Source organism: Rhipicephalus sanguineus, chromosome 2, assembly GCF_013339695.2.
Source record: "Rhipicephalus sanguineus isolate Rsan-2018 chromosome 2, BIME_Rsan_1.4, whole genome shotgun sequence".
Classification (NCBI taxonomy): Eukaryota; Metazoa; Arthropoda; class Arachnida; order Ixodida; family Ixodidae; genus Rhipicephalus; species Rhipicephalus sanguineus.
The window spans coordinates 76394689-76413840 of NC_051177.1; positions in this window are offsets into that span (position 1 = coordinate 76394689).

Below are 19152 nucleotides of genomic sequence, written 5' to 3' on the forward strand. Positions count from 1 at the left end.
GCGTGGCAATATCGCAGGAGATTGTTTCGATGCATTTATCGGTCAAGTTATCCCGCAAATTTACAAAAACGCCCGATGACTGGAAGCTAAAATCACCTCTCTGAAAAACCAGAAGAAATTGGAAATTATCCGGTATTTCGATTGGTGGGTTCTTTCTATCTGTAGAAGAATAAATTCCAGAAGCTATCATGAAAAATTGATCGAAATTCAACGCCACTGTGACACTACTTCCGCCCTTCGAAAGTGTGGTAAAGGATTTTTCCTCGAGAATACGAAGACTTTTTTTCCTGCAGACGGAAAAGTGGCACGTATGTGTCACGCCGTCGCACAAAGGGTTAAGAGGCGGCTTCCGCGTCGACTTCGACCCAATATGGCGCTCACCTGGACAAAGGGTGTCACTACCCTGCTCACAAGGGAAGTGGCCCTCACTGCGAGGCGCCCTAATCCAAACTAGAGAGAGAGAGCGAGAAACGAAGAGGAAAGGCGAACTAGAGTTACTTTACATGCTATACAGTAACTATACAGTAACTCTAATCCAGATAGACACGTCGTACCGTCTCGTGGCGTCGTCTGAAACGCTGTCTTGTCTGCGTCTTCAAATTCAGAATTGTAAAAAGCGTGCACTACACCTCGATTTTCGCAGGACTTCAGGTTTTGCTTCTTCATTACATATGACAAAGCTCACACTGGAAGCCGCCCTCATGGCTGCCTGTGACTGGATGATAACTTGGCGCTGTTGCACAAGCATATGTTACGGCGCTCACGGAAAGCTAAGTAAGTGATTAGGTGCCTTTATTGAAAGCTTAATGAACACGATAAAAAGAAGAATAATTAAATCTTATGACAGTGTGCGTACGATAAGAAACCTCGGCGATCAATGCTTTATCATTGAAATGACTGTATAGATAGCTTTCATGCTCATCGAATGCACGTTCAGAATACACACAAAAGACAGGCCTTGCGAGCTCTTCTCGACGATACGCATGCCTTTGTATGGGTTCGGAATTATGCAATTTCAAGGCCACGCATACGCCAACTTACGTGCGACTGTTTATTATTCTTCGCGGCCGCAAAAGAAGGTCCAGATGTTTATCGTTACTTTCTCGATGCGCAGCGGCGTTGAGGAAAAAAAAAAAGATAAAGAACCGGTGCTTCGGGAACGAGTCGAATGGACGCGACTGTCTGGCTGCCGTCCAATAAGTTGCGCAGAGAAAGCGCGCAGCAGGGGCGTAGCCAAGGGGGGGGGGTTCACCCCCCCCCCTGAAATTTTTCAGTTTTGCTTGCGTATATATACACGCACACATACAAACGCACGCACGAACATACATAAAGTATGGTTGAACCCCCTCCTCCCCCGAAAAAAATTTCCGGCTACGCCCCTGGCGCCCAGCCATTTATCGGAAAGCCATGGCTGAGCCATCGTATTCACACGCTGATACATGCGAGCATTCGACGGGGCAAACAGATACCGTGTTCCTGCACTGCAGGCTGCGGGAATCGGTCTCTCGTGGGCCGTGTTTTCGCCTTGTAAGAAGATCCTTCACATTCTCCTGAAAGGACTGCATTATGCACCTTTCCAATGCTGAGCGCTTTGATTACGAGCACATGTAGCTTATTCACTGTCTTCAGTCACCTGACTATCGCTTGTCGTGTATGGTTTGTAGCATTTGCTAGAATGTCTGTACTCCTGCGTGGTCAAAATAGCTAGGGCCCGAATTCACTAAACTTATCTTGCATAAGTGCGTTTTTCTATTGGTTAGCTGGCTTCGCTAATGATATGTCCCGCGTCGTGATTGGCTGAAATATTATCTTGCACAAATTTTTAGCGTAAGACGTTTTTTGTGAATACGGGCCCAGAAGTCCAGTGTGTGAATGCAGAGAGGCGGTTGAAACGGCGGCAACAATGTACAGTCGCCGTCTATTCAGTGCACAAAGTCATCCGCATCCTTCTCATCATCCGCATGCCTACCGCTGTTCGACAAAATCGACGGCGTGTTACATTCTGGAGTTTTACGTGCCGAAAACCATGCATATGGTTATGAGACACGCCACAGTGGGAGGACTTCGGATAAATTTTGAACACCTGGGCTTCTTTAACGTGCGCTTGGGTTCAAGTATATACACGTCCGCTCTTGCTTTTTGTTCCCACCGACATGTGGCCGCCAGTCGAACCCGCGTCCTCTAGCCTGATAGCAGTGCAACACCTTACCTGCTATACAAAACTGACAACCGCCTCCTTACGGAAACCGTATATGTCTGGATCTTTAACTACCGTTGTTTGTGAGCTTTTCGACGCATGGACGAAAAGGCATAGGTTTGCTCCACGGGGGTCAGAAGGGCGGGCTCTTAAAAACGTGAAATCTATAGCCTTTTCGAATATATGGTGCAGACGGGAAGAGGGCGAACGCGAAAGCGGAAGCGAATATCTATACAGACGCATCTTCAGACCGGTATACACACGTATATAGGCGTAACGTTCGAAAGTGGAACGGAAAGGGCGATACGGAACGTCGGGTCTGGACGACGATGCAAGCAGGTGACATCGCGGAAGAGCCTCGCGAAGTTCAGAGAGTGCAGAGACGCCGGCAACAAAGAGAATAGGAACAACTGACAGGGAGACGACGACTATATGTCGGCAGTGTTTCGCTAGGTCGTCGATGAGATCGCGGTGAGTGACTGTGCACTATAGAGCACGTGCTTATTCGTGTTGCGCACGGCTTGAGGCCCCCACTGCGCCGCTCCGTGAAAATTAGAAGGTGTCGCGGCGTCCTTTTCTTTGCACGGCGTGGCGAACACCGAGCGAACTGGTTTGCATATTGCGGCCTTCAGGGTTGGCGGGCTGACGCGGGTCTCACAGATATATGAACGACGTTGTTGCGTATATTCAGGAGAGAGGCGCCGTGCGACGCCTTCCTGGAATAGTCTTGGTGCGCGTACTTTCCGTAAAAAGGGCGCGCCGGCTCCGGGAGGGAAAGAGAGGGGAAAGGTGTGAGGGAGGGGAATAGCTTCGCATTTGAGGAAGCGGAAAACGGTCGCCGACTCCGCGGACTAAATGACGAGACCCAGGCGTCTACGGACACGGCGTGATTCGATGTCACGTGGACCGTCGCGACTGTCCTGTCGTTTGTGGACTATAGTAGTGTGTGTTTGATCTTATGATTGCAGTCCCGTGTTGGTGGCACGGACTTTTAGCGTGCTCCTACACGCGTTGCGCAAAGAAAGCAGAAAAAAAAAGCGTCAGGACAGCGGCTAATTTTCTTGCTTTCTTTCGTGTTGTTGTTTGTAAGGGATCCCTGCCATTGGTTGGTCAGTTTCGGTGATAATATGCCAAACTTGTCGACTGACTGGCATTTGCTCCTATCCTAGGTGCACAAGATATTTTGTGAATATGGACCACTTCCGCTGTGGTGGTTACGGTGCTCGGCTGCTAGAGGCCTAAATTTTCCGGAGCCCTCCACTACGGCGTGCCTCGAAATCATGTCGTGGTTTTTGCACGTAAAACTCTTGAGAAATTATTATTTTTGTAATTATTCGCATAGATTTTCTTACGCTAAAATTCTCTTCGTAAGAGAGCAAGATCCGGCCAGTGGCAAATCAGTATTACGAACAAAAGTATCCGTGAATTCCCATTTCCCAATTCACACTGCTTATCTTCAGATACCAATCATGTGACGTCGCAGTTCGGTATAAAAAATTCACAGGCTCTCTAATACACTCACCTAAGACGACTGGAAGGCGAAAGCCACCTTCTTTTTCTTCTCAGTCGATGTATTGATCCTGCCCCGCCACCCTCCGAAAGCTTTCTGCACCTAACGTGGTTCTGAACCTAACTGCCTCCGGGATCAGAGGCACATTACCTGGTTTTGCACAGCCTCCGTGATCGGCCCGCCTTTGACCAAGTTACGATGTCATGTGGTGATGTCATCGTGTGATGTTACGTCCCGTGACATCACGATGACATCACAAATTTTGGCGATTTGTGAAGCCATGATGACGTCATCACGTTTAGATTATTTTTGTTTCATCACTCGGGTAGATGCCGCAGGCGGGAGCCGTTGTTCAATTTTCGCATTTGATGAGGCATCTAAGGCATTCGCCTCAATATAGCCATGCACAGATGACCCGCTGGTGCATAATATTAGCGATATGTAAACCCTCGTAAAGCTGTCGTAAGAGCTACGGCCCCGTAGACTGAACAGTCAACGCTTTAGCGTTACTTGGGCGGGAGAAGCCCACGATAAACCAACGGGAGGCAGCGACGGTCGTTGACCCGACCAGCATCTGCGGTCTAATCTGTGCCGGCTTCGGCTGCCAGGCGAGCCACGTCCGCCGAGCGCTCGGGCCTCGCGTTGCCCAGTTGAACGCGGTAACGGAAAACACGGTGCATGGCCGGTTTAACCACACCTAACCGCGACCTCCTTCTTATCTTTCTTCAGTTACTCGCATTTGTTTGTTCCTCGCATGTATTGCCGATGCTTTATCAGGAAGGAAGAGAAAGCAAGTTATCTATATTGACTGCCTTTAACTAGAGCGTCAGAGAGCATACAACTGTGCGTATATTTAAATGTGGGTTAGCGAAGCCATTCGGTGCCTCGTAATTTTTTCAGCGGCAACAGTTTAAAGCTCAAAGGCTTGTCATCATTGTTTTTGTTGTTGTTGTTACTGTTGCTCTTTCTGGTCAATGCTAGCACCGCGACATCAAGCTATCTTCGCACCCTCAGCTGAACTCGTAGCATATTAGTGAGTGAAAAAAAATTCCTCCACTGCGCCACTGCAGCTGAAAATCAAGTATCTTTGGCAATCAGCCTTTTTGCACGGCGCCACGACGCCGTCCAAAAAGACGACCGGGCCGGGGTAAATAATTCCAACGAGCACCTGACACCCCCCCCCCCTCCCACCCTCCGTACTTTTATCGTGAGGTTCATTTCTGGGTTGCTATCTTTTATCTTTTATCTGCAGTTTGTTTTCTGATCTAGTCCTATACGTAACCAGTACTGTCGTAAAACACATTCTCTCTTCCCGTCGCCGTTAAATGCGGCGGACTTCCTGAGGATGGCCATCTTCGTGCTTGGCCCATATCTCTTCATACACCTACTTTATTTGCACGCGTCCCGCGATTCCTAACGTTGATACATTTCGATCTCGGCAAGGTATCATGATTCAGTAGCTCCTGGATAAGGACGGAAGAGTGGCGCACAGAGACGTCGTTGTAGCCTTCCGGGCATCGTTCCGAGAATTTCGCCACGGTGCGTAAACATATATGTACCGCCGACCACGTTGTTTGCTCAACTGGGCATACCTGCTCAGCGGGTCGCATTTCGTCACCGTCCTTCGCACGTGCGCAAGCGTGGACATAAAAGGAATTCATTTGGTGCTATGTTCCGGTAGCACTATACGTATATAGGCCGCATTTTTATGCGCACGTGCCCTGCTGTTCTTTCGCTGGTATTATGCCGACCCCTCTCATTTTATGCGTTCGCGCTCTCGACCTTGTGTTTGTGGCTTTATTCTTTCGTCATTGTCAGCAACTTGTTTCGAATGCGAACGTCGATCGGTCAACCGGAGGTCACTGCATGCTGTGGCGACTGCACATTTACAGCCTTCTTGGCATTCAAAAGGGTGATGTTTTGGTGGCTAGTACCAGTGGAGCTTTCTATACCAAAATTACGTGGAGGAGTGCCAGCAGAGGTCACATTCGACAAAGAAACGCAGCACTAAGTCGACGTAGAATTCGCAGCTGAGGGGCTGAGCTGCCTTCCTGAGCGGAGGGAGGTCACAAGGTTCCTAGGTAATCGAATGAGTGTAAATTACAGGGGATAAAAACAGTGAACGCGAGGTCATCAAAATGAAACGAGCTAGAAATAATGATACAAGAAGTGATAACCTGAGCACTCAAGCCACCTAGGCAAACTTCACATTGGAAGGAAAAAAAAAAAAAACAAGGTGGTGAAGCGCGGAAGCGAATACGTAAAACAGAATAAGTACTGTTACGCGAAATCAAGTTTGCGTATTAAGTTGAAATTTGCGAAATTTTACAAGGTTATTTAGAGACATCACATTGCCTCGTAGAATGTTTTAAATTGCGAAAATGCGTGACAGTACATAATAATAATATCTGGGGTTTAACGTCCCAAAACCACGATATGATTATGAGAGACGCCGTAGTGGAGGGCTCCGGAAATTTCGACCACCTGGGGTTTTTTAACGTGCACCTAAATCTAAGTACACGGGCCTCAAACATTTTCGCCTCAATCGAAAATGCAGCCGCCGCGGCCGGGATTCGATCCCGCGACCTTCGGGTCAGTAGTCGAGCGCCATAACCACTAGACCACCGTGGCGGGACTGCGTGACAGTACAGAATTGTTGAAATACTTGTGCGTGCCTAAAAGCGCGCCTGAAACCGAGGTGATCACGTGAAAAAAATTTAAAGCGAGATATCCCTAGACCGCGGTTTATTAAAGTACTTATGAAAAATAAAATCCTAGAGGAGCAAACGAGCGATACGAAGCCACGTTGGCGAACATAATAATATTGCGTTTACTCTGGCTCATGCTATAGCCATGAAGACTGTAACTACTCGTTACGAAACAAGCAGAACGATTTTGGATGCGTTCCACCTTATCTACTGAATAGTGTTGTCGAGGAGACAAGATGGAACAATCATATACAGTCTTAGGGCGCACAGAGATTTGGTAAGCCCACTTGACTTTCATTTTATCTTCAATATGCCTTCTAGGAAGTACTTCTAAAAAAAAAAATCAGCTGTTGAGAACGATGCGAATGCCGTCGTAAGAATTGTACTAGATATAATATCATTTCGTAATGCAGTGAAACCTCTGTGATACTAATCTCACGGGACCACCAAAAATATTCGTATCACCAGAAAGCATGAAAAATTAGCACGCGACAAAAGAAAGCTGGCGTATATTTTCATTTATTGTTTTTCAGGGCCACAGCAACGTCAGGAAGAACCCTCAATGTTTTAGTTAAGTTTTTAGATGCGGGCAATCATGCTAGCACTCGTAAATATATGGCCCGTATGCGCGTATTTAGTTAATGAACCAGGTGCGTTGTGACCCGCGACAGCAGTGTAGCCCCTTCCAAATTTTAGCATGCTTCTTTGGATGATACCGGATTACTGCAGCGAAAGTAACAAAAGAAGCGCTTTGACGCGATGGATCAAGGCCGCAAAATTACAGAACCACGGTCCTGTGTCATGATTTTGTTATCGCGTAGGTGTTGGGGATGTGATTTACGACCGTGCCCGCATAAGTGCGACCTCAACGGTCGTGCATGTTGACGTTGTGATGCCTGACTCCTTCGCCAAGACCATCCTCGCCTTCTTTCGGTCCTCGTCCACCTTTACAAAAGTGTTTTTGTAGCGTTAGCTACACTGGCCTAGCCGAGCCAGTTTCGCGTGCCTCCTCAAGAGCCGTGCTGCGCATGCGCGAGGATCAGTGATGTCACACACCGGAGCCGACACCTCCCGCGCACTCCGCCGCCGCCGGTCTGCGCTTTCCAGAGGAGTGACGTCGTAGCCGTGGCAGACGTATTGGCGCCGGCCCGCGCGCAGCTATTCGCCTTCTTTGTGCAGTCGCCGTCTGACACTACGCTGGAGCAGCTTGATAGCGCTTCTGACTGGCGTTTGCGAATGTGGTATAGTAATCTAGAAGGAGAGCGCAAATGCTGCTCAACGGCGCAGAAGAGCGGAAAAGCTTAACTCATCGGATCCCGAAGTAGTTGCCTGGCAAAATAAATATGCATGTGCCACATAATACATATACCGTGTGTGTGTCATTGGAGCTGCAGTAAGCATGACAATCAAGCTAATTCTAGACAATCAGGAAAGCTAAGAATAATAAGCTGAACCTTTGCTAACGCTACGTCATCCTGGCATAGCCGAGCTAAGCCATTGCAACATTTTTCTTACACCGTGATTCTGACGATTTGGCGGTGCGGCTAGCATGCCCACGCTTGTGTTCCCGCGCTCGCACGTGCGTCTTCCGCGACAGCGCGGACAGCACCTTTTTGTGCCTGGGTGGTAGCGTATGTTCGTATCAAGCGTCGCTGGGCGAATAACAGTTCGCAGCAACCGTACTCCATTGCATTGCAGGCCAATGGGCCTTGGCCGGGACCGACGAAAAATTCGCATCACCCCGAAATTCGTATGAGCTGTGATCATATCACCGAGGCTTCACTAGTCTTGTTAGCATTCGCGAATGTCTTCTCAACGTTTGAACGCTGCAAAGCTCGAGAGAAAGATAAATTGCAAATGTACGTGTATTTGTATAAGTACATGCTTGGGGAATTTTTGATGAATATGTCGCGTACGCGAAATTAATTATGGATCTTTTGTGACCGAAAGAAGTTGCGCAACACCTATAGCTGCGTTTATCGTTGATTAATTCACCGACGTATGCTGCCATCTGGTACATCAGAGGTCACATACGTTACCTCTCTTTCAATTCTGAGCTGCTGTTTTGTTTTCACTCATTCGCACGAAACTACGGTGCATGGTGGCCGAATGGTTAGTAAGTTAACGCAATGCTAACTTAGTGTAGTGTTGAAATGTAGAACCTGCACTTCACACTGCAGAAAAGAACCCTCACACTGCAGGGCCCATTTTAACAGCAGAGCTGTTTAAGCCGGCCGTAATCTGTTCAACGCGAACAAAAAACCTCGGGAGAGTATATGCTCGACAGGAATTGGGCAAACTCCACTACCGAGTACAACAGGTGCGAGCGTTAAACGAAAACGAATACGTGAAAGAGAGAGAGAAAGAAAGAGGGAGAGAAAAACAGAGACAAATGGAGGGTATAAAGACATGAAAAGATAGAAAGACAGATAAAGAAATAGAGAGAGAAAGAGACAGAAAGAAACAGATACAAAAACGAGATATAAAAAAGAGACAAAGAGAAGGAAGAAAGAAATGGAGGGAAAAAAGAAGGTAGATAGAAAGAAAGGGAAGAAAGACAAATAAATAGATTGAGAGAGAAAGAAAAGATAGAAAGAAATACAAAAAAGACATACAAGAAATAGAGATAAAGAGAAAAGTAAAGAGAAACAAGAAAGGCCGGCCAGCTCCGCTCTTCCTTCAGTCTTGGCAACACTGGTACGAAGCTGCCATAATTTCTTTTTAATAATAATAAATAAAGGCGTCTTGAAGACGGCCAGAAAATGGTGAAACGCACTAACAGAAGTTTTTTTTTAATTCGATCCAAGAATCGTTCTTAAGAGCGAATCGCATGTCAAGACGCGTCTACGAAGGGGGGCAGCTAATTAATGTCGGATAACTTCTACACGAACAAAACTCTTCGGCTCGATTTCACAAGCCTTATCTTTCGTGTTTCTTTTTTTTTTTCTTTTAGATGCGAAGCAGCTTATGGCGGAGTTCAATCCCGTGGTGGTGTGCGGCGTGACCACCCTTACTGCGCATGCGCAAACCCTCTCCACACCTCCTCTCCACTCCCCCTCTGAAACGCGGGCTCGACATGCCGAAACGCTGCTTCGCATCGCCTCATGGTCCCCTTTTTTCTTTAGCCATTAGCCGGCCCGGTTCGCTGACAATATGTCCAAAGTCAGGATTGCCCGATATGATCTCTCGCGAATTTTTTTAGCGTAAGATGTTTTCGTAAGTATACCGGCCCTCGTGAACGAGCCCTCGCATCGAAAACGCTTATAAGCACACTCCAAGGAATAAAAGAAGAGTATATGTCCTGACTTGCCACGTATGCGACACGTTAACTCTCTTTTGGGTCCTACGACTCCTCCACGAGAGTAAAATGACCTCCAAAGAGAGTTCACGTGACTCTTTAAAGAGAGTCATACCACGGCCGCTCGATGGAATCGTGCGTCTCCATCAAGTGTCCGTGTTCATACACGTGTGTCCTTATGAACGCACTAGAGGGCATTCCGCCCTTTGTCCCCCTAATCGAGGGGCTTGAAGCATCAAGAAATGGCCGAGATAATCTATTTTAAGTGGTTTATCGAGAGACCGAGATAAGCGTTTAGCAGAGCGCTGCGCAAACGCCTGTCGCCAGACGTCACACGACCAAGCGTTTCCACTTGCTACAAAAACGTACGTATCTATGGCCATTGAGTACGCCTTGTGCGAAAGCAGGCGCTCAACCGTCAGGGGAGACATCTTACGCGACATTTCGTGGAAACGTTGTCGACGCGGGAATATACGGTTGCGCGACAATCAGTGCTGAATCTGTTATGTTTTAACGGGATTGCTGTGGTGATATTGAGGTTTATATATACTCTCAGCTATTACATTTCTACAAGTTCTGCGGCGCAAGAAAAGAGAGAGAGAGAGGGAGAGAGAGAAAAGAAAAGGCCCCATAACGAAAATGAACGAGCTCAGAAAAGAACATATAGCAAACTGGAACTAAAATAAAGAAAATAACATCGCAATGGATAGTTCGCTTGCAGTAGTTACCTTTGCAATAAGACATTGACATGCACACATTTCCGTCCAAGTTCTACCCACAGTGTGCACACTAATATATCCCTTCGTATATAGCTGAGTTAACACAAAACGAGCCCGTCTTTGAGCGCTTCTAAGAATATATGGGCGAGGTTTAATTTCCAGCCTTTGAGAATACAATTCGAGCGTGAAACCTTGGAGTCCCCGTGCCTGTGTTACTGTATTCAATCGCTAAGAAACAAAAGAAGGAATAGAAAACAGTTCACTGATTACTCCCTTGCCTCCGTTACTTATTCTGTTAACACATACTTTTTTTTTGGCTTTTCACTCAACTTTTCCACATCTAAGGCGATGATGGTATATGCGGAAATTAGTGAGGTTAAAAAAAAGAAAGAAAAAGAAACTCAACGCCCGAATTGAAGAATTATTGCGGTTGCCCGCGTGGTCTTGTTGCTTTCGGCACACTTTCGCAGTTGACGAAAAATGAAGGCAATATATTTGCGCGCGGGAAATGTTACGTAAACGAGACGAAAGCCTGTCAGTGTGTGTCAGTATCTCGCACCGCTATACATCCTACAAGGACTGAGAAATCGTGTACGGTGGTGTCACGCGCTTTGCTGACTCGTCCTGCGTACGTGAACACATTGTCGACCATCCGGCCAGCTGCAGCGTTAGAGGACAAATGGCTATTTGATTGGGCTTAATCCCTTTATTTGCAACAGCTCTTCGCGAGCTTTGAAAGGTACGCTAGTGAGTCAGGCTCCCGGCATTGGGCTTTCTTACCGCATTGAAACCAGCTTATCGACACTGTGACGTCATTACTCAGCACTACCACCTACAGAACAAGCGCGCTGGGTAATTGGGCTGCTTACAATTCGAAGGGTGCCTCGGCGGAGTTATTCACCACGCGTGGTCCCAATTACGACGTCACAAAGGCAGCCTTGATATGCCACCTTGCGACGTGTGGCGTTGGTATAATACCGCGCGCCCGCTTACTTCCACGCTAGTAGCAACCGTCTGCTCTGAAAGGCCGACATTGGCGGGTCTTCAATGTGACGTCACCATCGCGGCCGTTTGCGGCTCCTATAGGCCGCCATGTTTGAGGCCGTTCACCACGCGTCCCTGATTTCGCCGCAGCATCCAGCCTTTCCGAGCGGCGGGGACCCGGTTGGTGTGGCCGCGTGTTTGTTTGTTTGGTTGTTTCACCGTCTCGATGTTTATTTATGCTCCGAGCGCCACCGCGCGAAAGGAAAGTGACAGCGCAGCCGTCGTTCCTGGTTCTCGAAAGCGCTCGCGCTACATATATAGATAGCCTTTCCTGGTGGCCTCAACACATGTAACCTCTATGCTCGCTTCTTTCTTTTTTTTTCTTTGGAATTACGAGCGTGGAAGGTCAATTCCGGTTTTTCACGCATCGCTAGCGGTGAAACAGAGGCACGGTGAGGAAGGAGGAACTGCAGCCTCTCTATACTCAATCGTACCCGTCGTATGTGGGCACGCATTGCGTTCCTTTTCTGACGCGACCATGCTTGAACCCTGAGAATGCGCGCTAATACACAGTCACCATGTCCCATTGCTGCATTCGAGGGAATTCAGTCGCGACTTGCCTTTCTTTCTTTCTTCTTTCTTCTTTCTTCTTTCTTTCTTTCTTTCTTTCTTTCTTTCTTTCTTTCTTTCTTTCTTTCTTTCTTTCTTTCTTTCTTTCTTTCTTTCTTTCTTTCTTTCTTTCTTTCTTTCTTTCTTTCTTTGTATATTTCCCATTCGGATTATATATTTGGATGTAGGACACGTCAGGAGCGAAAGGGACGATGGTGCAACCGAGGTTTCCTGGAGGTCCACAGAATTGCTACACGGGCATTATTTCCCTCATTCTTTTCCGTTTCAGATGCGGAAGGTCGATGCGCGTTGCCATGCATGGTCGCCATTTATACGCGCAGGGGCAGTTCCAAGGAAAGGGAAAACTTTTATTCCACGAGTAATCTGATTGCCGTGCTTGAACTGCGTTATAATTCCTTTCAACACGATATCTCGCCATGCTTGATTCATGAGGAGGGGTTGATGTGAGTCAACACGCGAAGTATGTTGGCCTGAGCGTATATGTTCGTTTCCTGATGCGTATCTTATATATTCTATGGCATTTCGCGCCGGACATTTTACGGAAAAATTTCGTGCCGAGAGACGCCGAGTCTAGCGATGACGTAGAGGTCGACGTCGGAGTGACTGATGATCGGGCTAAACGCGTAAAGCATGCGGTGGAGAGAACACATTGGTGCACGAAGGTCGTCAGCGCACGCACGATCTCGGAGTCCGTAGGCGAAACTCGCTCACTGAGGTGTTAGAAGTCGGTGGGCGGGGCGAGCGTCTACAACTTGACTACCACCACTGTAGACATATATTCGCGGCCATTTTGGCCCCCCGCTGATGATGGCAATTCAGATTATGTACAAATGAGCAAGGTACGAAAAGGTTAACGCAAGGGCACAGTTACCGTCCACTGGAGACTCGCTGCGAAGAGAAAGAGTGAAAGAACAAGAGATCTAGATGCAATAAAGAAAGAAGGCTTCCTATATACTATGTAATGGGAAACGGGCAAGCTCGCGCCGAATTCTCAAGTTGTCACTGAGCGTATTACTTCCGTGCAACGCACTTTTTCGGCACTTCTTAGAATTGGACTCGCATCTTTCGAACAATTATACGAAAGTAGAAATCGATCGCGATATCAAGGAAGGAAAGCAACAGAAAGTCAGAAGGCAGGGAGGTTAATTATAAAAGCTTCCGGTTGGCTACCCTACATTGAGAGATTAGGGAAGGACGACATCTTAGATGCTAATTGGTTCGTTTTAAAGGTAATCGCGCCAAGTGGGGCAAGAAAGGCCAGCACATGGGGAGGAACAGGAGCAACATTCAAGTTCAGTAATAACGTGCAAGTTTGTTATATGTGACGTCTGATCGCGTGAACATGTACGAAGTCGTCCTCAAGGAGCGTTAACGGAGACGCATATTTCTAAATCATTGCTGTGGTACAGGCATGTGGTGTCACGTAACAAGGACGCTTCCAACGCGTGGATACTTTCTATTATAGTGCAACGACTCGCCGTCGCGTGCATCGTGTATTATAAAAAACGTTAAAAAAAAAGAGTTGTGCGGGTTGCGTTGGGGACGCATTATAAGTGCCGCGCATTTCCGTATCAGCTGTGAGCGACGCGCGCTTTCGAGGAAAAATCCCGGATGCCAGCAGCGCGGCGGTAAGGTGACGTCACCTCGGCTTTCCTCTATAGTGGTGGCGAGTGTATGGCTCTCCTCGATCTAAGCGATGGACGTGTGCGTGTGTAGGAGAGATCCGTATCTGGCGCAATAGCGTGCCAGCACGCTATGAGGCCGTTCACCGTGGCCTTGATGCATGGCGGCCTCTTCGCCGGGGACAGACACTTTCGTTTTTCCTCGACGGACATCTCGGGGACCCCGGGCCCGTTGTCGTTGCCTTTATCGTATACCACTAAACTGAACTGGCAAATAATGCTCCTTCCAGATGACGCGTTGCTGCGCTGACTGCGAATTTTGACGTAAATGTTGGAACTGCACGTCTCCGCAGAAGGTTAACCACGCCGGCTACCATAAATTGGTTGAACGGACGAAGTGGTCGAGGGATCACTGTAGGATGACGCAGACCTCAGCAAGAAAGACGATAGACACCGTTTTCGATTATTCAAACTAACCTATTTATGAAAACGTTGGTGCCTATGCTTGGCACAAGCTCCTTTGACATGGTCATTATCATCATCAGCAGCAGCAACCTAGAAGGTCTCTCCCAATTACCTCTAATTTGTCCTGTCCTAGCTGCGCGAGCTGATTCCTTTTTAACGCCTGCAAATTTTAAAGTTTCATCTCCCCACCCTGTGCTATCCTTGGCTGCGCTTCCCAATAACTTACCTTTGGTTATCTGTCCTCCGCGTTAAGTGACCTGCCCGAGTCAATTTCTTTCTCTTAATGTCTACTAAGATGTCGGCTACTCATGTTTGTTCTCTGATGCACTCTGCTGTCTTCTTATCGCTTAACGTTGCTTACGACCATCACTTTCCATTCCATAGCACACTGCGTAGCCTTTAATTTCTTTGCTATCCTACCAGCTGCTGCCCCGTATCTTAGCACCATCAAATGCAATGATTGCACGATTTGTGTTCTGTGGACAGCGGGTGGCAGAATGTCTGTCATGATTTGGGGATGCCTGCCGTATGCGCTCCATCCCGTCCTTATTGCTGGATGAATTTCCTTCTCGGGAGTTGTCTCCTATTAGTAATTGACATGAATATACATACTCTTGCATAGGTTCTAGGGGCTCTCCGGCAGGCGTTTTGGTGGGCTGGTAGGTGCTGTGAAATGCGGACGTCGGTCGGTGGTTCACAGCATGGTACACGTTTTCCGCCTTGTTTCATTGTACTGCACAGAAGATTGAAAATGGGACTGTACAACCACATGTAATACGGAGGGAAGGTGCCGCAGTCAACAAACTGATTTCCACCTGGAATATTCATAACCAGCGTTAACTGGTCTCATCACAAGAGCGTGATTTTTGCATATCGTCAAGCATGGCAATACTTCGTGCATACCTGATAGGCCAGTTTACCGCATTTGTTGTTTTGCTTCTCGTCATTGTGATCAGGCATTCTTTAAAGAACCGCATTTCATCGAGGTGACGTCACAAACTTTTCCGCTAGTCGTGCTGTCATCTCCAGAGGCCAAGGTTTCGCGTGAGTGACAGTCGTACCTTGAGCGGCCGGTAATAATCCGCGCCCGTACGCCACTCATATCGCGAGGGACTGTGCAGTCTGTCTGTGCAGTTCAGTTTAGACTGCCGTCACTTTGCATATCGAGCAGATAGCGCGGATACAATCACCGTCCCCGCCCAATGTCTCGACCTACGCGCGGCCACGTATAAGGTCTATACGTCTGGAGCCTCATCGAGCGGCGCCCTTCGCCGTACGCGGCTGCGGATGACCCGAGCGAGTGGAGGGCGCTTACGCGCACCAGTGAGCGTGCGCTCTGTTGTCTCGGTATCAGCGGGTCGCCCTTTTGATTCTACTCAGCCGCACACTCGATACGTCGCAATGATTCGCTGATAGACGTGGCGTCATCCTTGGCGTCACCCGCATACACGGCTGCTGTTGGGGCGTGTACAAGGAGAAACTTCGAGGTTGCCATTTGCAGAGAAGGAACGCGAGTAGTAAATAAACACGCCGTATGTTGTAGATTGACGCGTACGCGTAGCGTGAGGTCGAAACGAAGGTATAAGCCTATCTCGAGCTGTGCGTGGCCTCAGACGTCTTACAGGCCCGTCGTATGTCCGCCAGCGCGTCACTACAAATGAACCCTGTTCTTGAGCAGGTATACCTTTGAGGGCCTCATGCCTAGAGGTGATGGCCACATGCCTAGCAAAAGACAGGAGGGGGGGGGGGGGGCGAGAATGAGGGGAAGGGGGGGCAGTGCGTTTGTAGTCGTTGGAGTATTCTTGTCACTATAGTCTAACTGACAGGGATAGTCACTGAATAAAATGTGTGTGTGTGTGCGTGTGTGTGCTACATTTGTGGCTGGGATTTTTATTGCCCTTTTTTAGTATTAGTAGAATTTTTTTTACATAATGTCTAAAGAAAAATTTGAGCTATGTTCACCAACGTGAAGCGTTCCTCTAACACCTTGTGTGGCCGCATCAACACGAACAAGGTTGGAACAATTTTTATCCGAATAGTTGGACGGACTCTCTGCTTTCGCGCAAGCTTCTCGTTCGGCTCAAGGCGTTCGCGCATCCTGTCAGTAAGTGTCCGAGTACGTAGAGACGAACCTTGTCTCTATACGTCGTGTCGTACGCGTGCACATTACTTTCCCCGTAGCCGCGTTATGGAAAGCCCCACGGACAAGTGACAGCCCTGTTGGACAGGACGCCGTGTAATCGGCAGGCGTTCGGATGTGTGTCACAATGGATGTGTCGTAAAGCCACTTAACGAATTAGCGGAGAGATGGCGAACTGCGAGCGCGTGCGAGGTGCGCGCAAGGGCACGCGAATGGGATTACTGTAACGGCCGCCTGCTTATACGCGGCTGGTATAAACGACGATCGATGCGCTCGGTGTCGCCATTCGGTGGCGCGATTTCCTCTTTCGATCCATCTCGGCTTTTCCCCCCAGAAGTCGCCCGGAATGCATTGATGTGCGAGTAGTTCGCTACCTGTTTCCTCTATGAGGACGTCCCGCGTGGAGCGCGACTCGAGTGAGCTTTGTCGATTGAAGATAGAGAGAAAGAGGGAGATGAGAGCAAAGGCCGAAAGGGTATTCACGAGATGGACGTATTATATTCTGCAATACTCGACACAGGCTGTACGGAGGGTAAAACGTAACATGAACAGGGAAAGTGTATTTTACAGGCAAGCACAACAAACAAGATATATTGTTGGCACACAAAGAAAAGAGAGAAAGAGAAAAATGACGCTAAAGTGTGGGGAGTAAATAATGGCGCGTGTATTGATCAAGACGGAAGTTTGAAGAACCTTCTTTTCCGCTGTTGGTATTCGGCGGCGCCTGCCAAGTAATGTAACGGGTCTGTAGTGGAGACAAAAGCGAGAAAATAATGAGGTAAGGAGACATATGCCAATACGCGCGGTATTTTCCGCCAGTACGAGCACGTGCAACCCTTTCTGCTGTTCCTTTTTTTTTTTTTGTTAATCTGTGCTTGAGGCTAGCCGGCACGTGCCTCGCGCACGCGCCCTTGAGATCTAGGAAAATAGGGTTGATTGGGCGGCGAGTTGGGAGGAAAGATATGATGGCTCTTTAATAAGTTTCACCAGATAGTCCTTGTCGCGCAGTGCGAGGTAAAGAGACGTCAGCAAATCAAAATTTGCTCAGAGGAAAAGCGGGAAGGTCGACCATAGGAACGTGAACTTTGATGCACTTCAAGCGCTTTTTTTTTTCTATTTCGCATAAGCGCTGGAAATGCGTCAAAGCTCGGTATTCCAACTCAAGGTGCCATACGGATGCACTTCGGCGTCCAGTGATAGTGGCTTGAGGTTAGGAAAGACGCTAATTTCTGCAACCCGCGTAAGAGAGTACGGTGAATGGCAAGAACGGCGCTGAACTTCAAATGAGTTGAAGTTTAGCGCGTTTACACTAGAACTACCCAACGCTGACGCAGACACGAGAAAGACACAGACGGTCGGCCGACTAGTCTGCGGCCGACGATGTCGCCGGACCGTCTGGTCACACTAGGCCGACGATGACACCGACGCCTTCAAAGACAGCATGTCGTCGTAGTGTAACATGATGACAGACCAAAAACTCCAGAAAAACGCATCGTCCAACCTGTCGTCGGGAGGTCTTTGGGAGATTCCTGGCCGAGCGAAAACTTGCCTTGCTCAAACCAAATGGGCGACTCTTCGAACCTCGAAGGAGAGATCCCGGGGGAGACAACGGAGGCCCCCGCGAGAACCCCGGGCATTTGACAATGGGCATCTTGCGCACACCTCCGACGTCGTTTCTTCGTTTTTCATTTGTTTATCCGCACGCCCGCTCCGCGACGCAGCGGGCGTACGCCGAGAGGGACCGCGGGAGAGGAGGGAGGACGACTGAAGAGAGGAAGCGAAAGGAGCAGGTGGTCCTCCGTTTCAATTTGCCGTTGCTCTCCGTTTTACGAACAGGTGTCGTTTTCAAGTGCCGCACTGTCTTGAGTTTTGGCTCTTTCGTACGCCACACCAGCCCACAGCGCGAACGAAATGCCCTTTGCGTTTGCCGATATCGCGGGCACGTTTACCAATACCGGTCAGATTTCGTACTTCCATACAACACGGGACTTGCACATGCGACGCGGGAAAGCACAGACATAAAAACTGGCATTGCATGCCACGTTCTTAACCTTGAGCTGCCCGCTGGTTTTAGTACCGTTGGCAGGAGTACAGATACGCATGCTTACGAGACGCTCACTAACGAGTTTGCATTCTGATCACGCAGCGGGAAACCGGCGTCCGAGTACGATTCAAATCAATAGCTGATGATGGCTCCTTTTTGCTGCGTACGTGATCGTGGCGGATAGGCTACATTGGTCGTCAATAAGGAAATTGTCATTCGTCCATCGCAACAAATTGACGTTATTTCACTGGGCACGACTTGGCAAGAAAACGTGTATTTCAAGCTGTAGCATCGGCATACAGAATGAGGGGACAAAATGAAAGGCTCGAGGATTTTTTCGGGGGCACCGATGTAGCCAACTAAAGAAAAACCCGCAGGCGTTTTCTAAAGCTTGCATGCATGTGAGTAACAACTTTATCATTTTAGTAACAACTTATCATCGTGCATGCATATACATAGATTAAAGTGCTTTTAGTAAGAAACAAACAAGGGAAAAAATACTGAAAGGTACTCAAGCGTAGAAAAACCCACAGTTTTTGTACGTGTGTGCGTTTTTCTATGTGTAAGCTTGTTTATGTGTGTATAGTAATATAAAGAAGTGACGTAAAATTCCAGGAAATTTTGAAGCCGTGAGAAAAAGCAAAGATACAACACAACGCAGGCGCTGAACTTCAACTCAGTTGAAGTTAAGCGTCAGTTGAAGTTAAGTCCCCACATCGTGCACGAATGCGGGCTTTCATTTTACTTCTATTTGTTTATTATAATTTCTTCCTCCTTCCTCCATGTTCCACGCGTGAAAACTCACCAATAAGTTAAACTGTTATGGAATTTGGCA